The sequence below is a fragment of the Rutidosis leptorrhynchoides genome, chromosome 7, assembly GCF_046630445.1.
Source record: "Rutidosis leptorrhynchoides isolate AG116_Rl617_1_P2 chromosome 7, CSIRO_AGI_Rlap_v1, whole genome shotgun sequence".
Lineage (NCBI taxonomy): Eukaryota > Viridiplantae > Streptophyta > Magnoliopsida > Asterales > Asteraceae > Rutidosis > Rutidosis leptorrhynchoides.
In genome coordinates this window covers 297,807,691-297,813,385 of record NC_092339.1, presented here as the reverse complement: position 1 = coordinate 297,813,385, position 5,695 = coordinate 297,807,691, and the positions used below count along the sequence as shown (strand labels likewise).

Below are 5,695 nucleotides of genomic sequence, written 5' to 3'. Positions count from 1 at the left end.
GGAGTTCAGTTTTCAAGTGAAGATAATAAGTGACATGATGCATATCAACTTTGTAAATGTACACTACACGAACACGTTAAAGTTGTATTCATTGATGTGGTTGGCAATGAAATAAATGAAGCACGCTACTCGTTAGAATGGCAAAATTTAATGGAAGAAATATGGTAAAAAAGGTCGATCATATCCACCAGAACAACCAGACCCACGTGAATCTCAATCCATTCAATATTTTGATAGTGGATAATTCCATAAATATTTACGGAATGACCCGCTGCGAAGTATTAAAGAGTAATACCGGAGTACACTATTAAAGTCTAATTTACGGTTTTGAAGATTACTATTTACTACAGTATATTAGAAGAAAGGAACCAATTAAGAATATGGCTGGTTAATTTAGAATTAAATAGATGGACTACATATACAGTACATATCAACTTTGGTAAATGAATCGACAACAAGCAGCAATAAATCTTCAGAATATAACTATTATTATCGTCTAACTAAATTATGGTATAGGGGTATACTCGCGAATTTCTCAAACGGGTCTCACGGGTTTGCGGATTGGATTTTACCTGTGACGGATATATTAGATATCCATAACCCGCCAGCGAGTATGAAATTTTACCCTACCGGTACTTTTGCTTAACATATTCAGCAAAATGTGTTAAGATATTGGTTTGAGTGACAATCACATGTTAATTGTTAACAATCACATGTTAAGATAGCGTACCATGTAATTTAAAATAAAACATGTTATTTTTTCAACACATTCTAGACATTTACATTCCATATAAGAGTTCCAACTAATTATACAGATATTTAGAAATCAAAATTCAGAAACCAACATTACTATAGACAAGCCATCAATTTAGTATATTTTAAATCGATACCTATGTGCGCGATCCGATAAAACGCGTATAATTTGAGCAACTTTTAGTAAATACAACTTCTTGGCTAGATTTTCTAGATTGTCATCACTTTGGAAATATCTGGTATCCCCTCCATTAGTAAGGATGCAGTAGAGTATACGGGTAAAGTCAACATCATCTTCATCTGACACAAAAAAAAAAAAAAAGATAACGTTCTTGTTAAACAGTCAACGTGCACATGACGTGTAGAAGGAATAAGAGTCTAAGATAAATAAAGCTAACTCTACTAACAGAATTCAATTAGAATTAGATAGCAGATAACTAAGGATAAAAATGCAATATAAATAATTCTACAACAAAATGTTTAACAATAAACATTTACCTTCCAGATCTGGGGTTAATTCTTGGCATAAACTAGTGTCCAAAATCTTTGCTGAATGCTCAATTATCAATACATTACGCGTATTCAAATTTGTAAGAGCCAATTTCTTCTCATGAACATAGCCAATTCCATCCACGAGGCTCATGATCTTGTTTTGATATGTCAATGAATATCTTTGGTCACTATTCGTGAAGGCCCTAATTACATAATCATGTAAAGTCTCATTGGAGAATTAGAAAGCAAAGATGAAATTACCATCATCTCAGCGTTGTGTATCCCTCAAACTCACAAGACTATGACATGAATCATCAACTGAATATTTCAACAATCGTGTTGAAAATTTTCATCTTGTTCACTTAAAGAAAGACGTTTGCATGCAACAGAATTTACTAGAAACTCCTGAATTAACACTTGATTGACTAAATCAATCACCTATTTTCCTAAAAAAGTAGTTCTCTGAAAAATGACGCTGATAAAAATAATTGACAATTGACATAGTATAATATATAGATATATATCCCAAAATATCATTTTTTTCATTTATTTTTATCAGCGTCATTTTAAGAGAATTAATGTTGGGAAAATAGGTTGATTGATTTAGTCAATTAAGTATTAATTGGGGAGTATCGCGAAAACCCAGTCGCGTGCAAACATCTCTCTTTAGGTGAACAAGATGAAAATTTTCAACGCAAATGTCGAAATATTTCAGTTGTTGATTCATGTGATAATCTTGTGAGTTTAAGAGGTATACAACGCTGTGAAGATGGTAATTTCATTTTCGCTTTCCAGTTCTGCAATGTGACTTTAAATGATTATGTAATTAGGGTCTTCACCAATAGTGAGCAAGTATATTCAATGACATATCAAAAGAAAATTAAGAGCATCGTTGAAGGAGTTGACTATATTCACCAAAAGAAATTGGCTCTTACAAATTTGAATACAAATTTGAATACGCGTAATGTAATGATAATTGGGCATTCATCAAAGATTTTGGACACTAGCTTATGCCAAGAATTAACTCCAAGGTAAATGTTTATTGTTGAACATTTTGTTTTTAAATTATTTATATTGCATTTTTATTCTTAGATATCTGCTATCTAATTGTAATTGAATATGTTAAGCAGAATGTGTTATAAAATAACATGTTTTACGGAATGACCCGAAGCGAAGTATTAACGAGTAATACCGGAGTTACTATCAAATGTCTAATTTATGGTTTTGAAGATTTTTGTATTATTATGTTGTTATTTATCAGCTTGCGACTACTTTAGGTTATCGGGGATAGTGCTTACCTGTATCACAAATGGAGAACACGAATTTAAATGATGCTAAGTTGCTTGCTTGAGTGATTAATCACCTTTGGCTTTAAAGGCTAAAAAGAACATTTCTTTATTGTTGTTATTTATGTATTAACAGAGGACGTCAACAAGATCACATATATAAGAAGAATCTTAGGCTACTTTTATTATAGTATCAACGGTGGTTGGGGTTGGGTTTTTAAGCCTAAGTTGATTAAAGCTATGGATCTGATAAATTGAAACAAGAAAGTATACGTAAAGTTAGTAAAGTTTAGTGTAGTACACTTAGTTAGATTCGTACGAAATCTTTTCAGCCTCAAGTTAAAGATTTAATAAAGTTGAAAAAAGGGGAAAAGATGACCACAGCTCCTACTCGAGCCCCAAAAAGTAGTGGAGACTAATTGGTGAAAAAATGAAAAGGTGGAAAACTTGAACACTATCACATATTTGCGAAAAGTTTCATTATGCATTCGTCTCACAACTAATCTATTATATCTTATAATAGGGAGTTTACGCTGAGGTCATAGCTTGCTTTTAAGAGTTGTAACATGTCCTTTAAAAGTTGTAACATGCCTCTAAAAATAAATCTGATGATGTCATGCTTTTAATAATTTAATATTTAATAATAATAGTATTGAATTAAAATTTAAAATAACTCCAGGAGGCTTACAGAGTACGAGTCTATTTTTTTATTTAATTTGGATTATAAACAGCTTCCGGGAGAAGCTTTCTACAACTGTTTATTACTGTACTATGTAAAATCAATTTAGAGTTAGATGAACATCTTCATTAGTTTTACTCTTTCTCCAATCACTTATTCTTCATTCGAATTGTACCACTGGAAAATATTCAATCAGGTACCATTTGTAAGTGATTATGTGAGTGCTTCTTTTATGTCTTTAAGGTTTTTGTTGCTTTCTACATCTTGATGTATTCTTGACGGTATAATTTTGTTTCAGATTCAATTAGAATGCGGTATTAAATCAAGATGTCTTCCAATTCAGAAGGTAATATTGTAAACTCTGGTTCGTTATACATAGTGTTCAACAAAGAAATTTTCATCAAAATCAACTAATCTTTTCCAATTCTTTTATCAGGTGACGTTTTAATTTTGAAACTAAGTTAGGGTTTTATCACCAATTCATTTTATAATTGAAGGTGTTTTTCATAGCTTGGAAGGCGAGATCTTTACACATCAGGTGACGTTTTAATTAAACTCTATTGATTGCAATTAGGATTTTAAACTCTATCGATTTTGTTTTCTTAAGTAGATATTTGCAGATTAAGAATCAGAATCGTAAGGAAATATTCAAGGTAATTTAAAATGTTTTTTTTTTTTTTTTGGTTTACATTGACCATGAATATCTTACTTTATATAACTTTCTTTTGTAATGTTATGGTTAAAGGTGTTACGGTCTTTGTAGGATTCAGCACTGATATGGAAATGAAAGTTGTGAGTTTCAAATACAGTTTTGTAAGTGTATGGTTTCAGTGGTTTATTTTAGGGTTTCTTTTCAATGAACTTTGATTAATTCATCTTAAGTTTCAATTGTTATTTATGTGGTGTTTGATGTAAATTATGGTGGTGAGTGCAGGCAATTAAAAGTTTGACGATCTTTTTAAGTTGAAAAGTGTTTAACTTTATATAGTTGCAGGTATCTTGACTCATCTACTAATAAACAAGTCAAGTGATTTAAGATTTATGTTGTCATAACTAATTTGTTCGTTAACTGGATAATAGTAAAATATGAGTTATACATGGATTCAGTTTTATGTACATATCGAAGCTTATTGGGTGTAAGTTGTATGTTTTAAGTTGTGGCCACAACTTAATCATATCAATCAAGGGTGTGTGTTACTTTAGCTTTATAATATTTTTGTACTCCGTATGTGATAATATGTACATAGACATAGACTATCAAGTATTGAGCCTGTTACACTAATAATGTGGTAATGGTGGTGATGGTGTATGTTCTAAGTACTAATAAAAGAAATCAATGTTTTGATAATTTAAATAGGGTATTTTCATTTTCACTCGATGAACACACAAATCAAGTCATCACTTTGATTTGGTCAATTTGTTGGAGCGTTAATACTTTAATACTACAGTATGTGAGAATTTTGCTTAAGATATGCAATTTGTTTTCTTTATATAATTTTTGGTACAAATATTTATAAACAATATTATGAATCAGATATATAATATATAATGGGAAAAACATTGACCATAATTTTATGCATATGATATGTTAGGGATAAGAATTGGTTTTGAATAGTAGTTATTATCCCCTAGTTTCATGTGTGTATATCTGTTGTAGAGTTAAAGTCACTTAAACCAAATGCCTAAACAAAAATATGCACAAAGGAAATATTATGTAATCAAGCATAATGTTGTACATTAGTATGGTTGTGTACCACGAGATATTCCATCTAGAGTCACAAATATTATAAACATTTTTTAATAAACTATATATATTATAAATATTTAAATTTAAATTTTTAACCAAATACGGTGTAGTAAATATTAATTAACGGGTCAATGACGCTAATATTATAATATAGATTTCTTCGCAAAATCCGTGAATTCACGGGTCAATGAACTAGTAACATAAAGAAACAACGGTACAAGGTAAGTATAATAAAATAACCCTAACCCTAACTCTAACTTAATAGGAAGAAAAAAAAATAGTTATTAATCCTAATTTAAAGTAAACATTGAATAATAAAATAATACTAATAAATAGTTAACTTGGCCCTAAGAATAGGACCTTGAAACCAACACAATTGCTTAACTCAGTTCCACGTCACACAAAAAAGGAATTGTTTGAACCTAAAGAATTGTTTAATACAAACCTATAGATTAACACACAAAAAATTAAAGAAAAACGAGTTACAAACCTTGATTTAGCCATCATATGCAGCAATTGAGATTATGCGCTGGGGAAGAAAAAAACGGGTGTTATGTAGATAATGTGTTGTGTATATCTAGGGTTTACAGGGTATTAAACCCTAAGCCGTTGCATGCTGGAAACGCAAATAAATTAGGTTTGTTTACATATGGATGTGATGTGATAGTGATACGTACGAATCAGCTTCAGGAAAACTCAAGTGCAGCTTTCTAGGTTTTATGTGTATGAAGAAGAAGA

General features: G+C 30.5%; 1 long non-coding RNA gene across 1 annotated transcript; it reads right to left on the bottom strand.

The window, feature by feature from the left end:
* Nucleotides 1-793: 793 nt before the first annotated feature.
* On the bottom strand, nucleotides 794-5,489 carry LOC139858594 (uncharacterized). The gene is made up of 2 exons (XR_011763008.1): nucleotides 5,448-5,489; nucleotides 794-1,053 (listed from the first exon to the last, which is right to left on the bottom strand). It is a non-coding gene; the product is annotated as an uncharacterized lncRNA (long non-coding RNA).
* Between the last annotated feature and the right edge of the window lie 206 nt (nucleotides 5,490-5,695).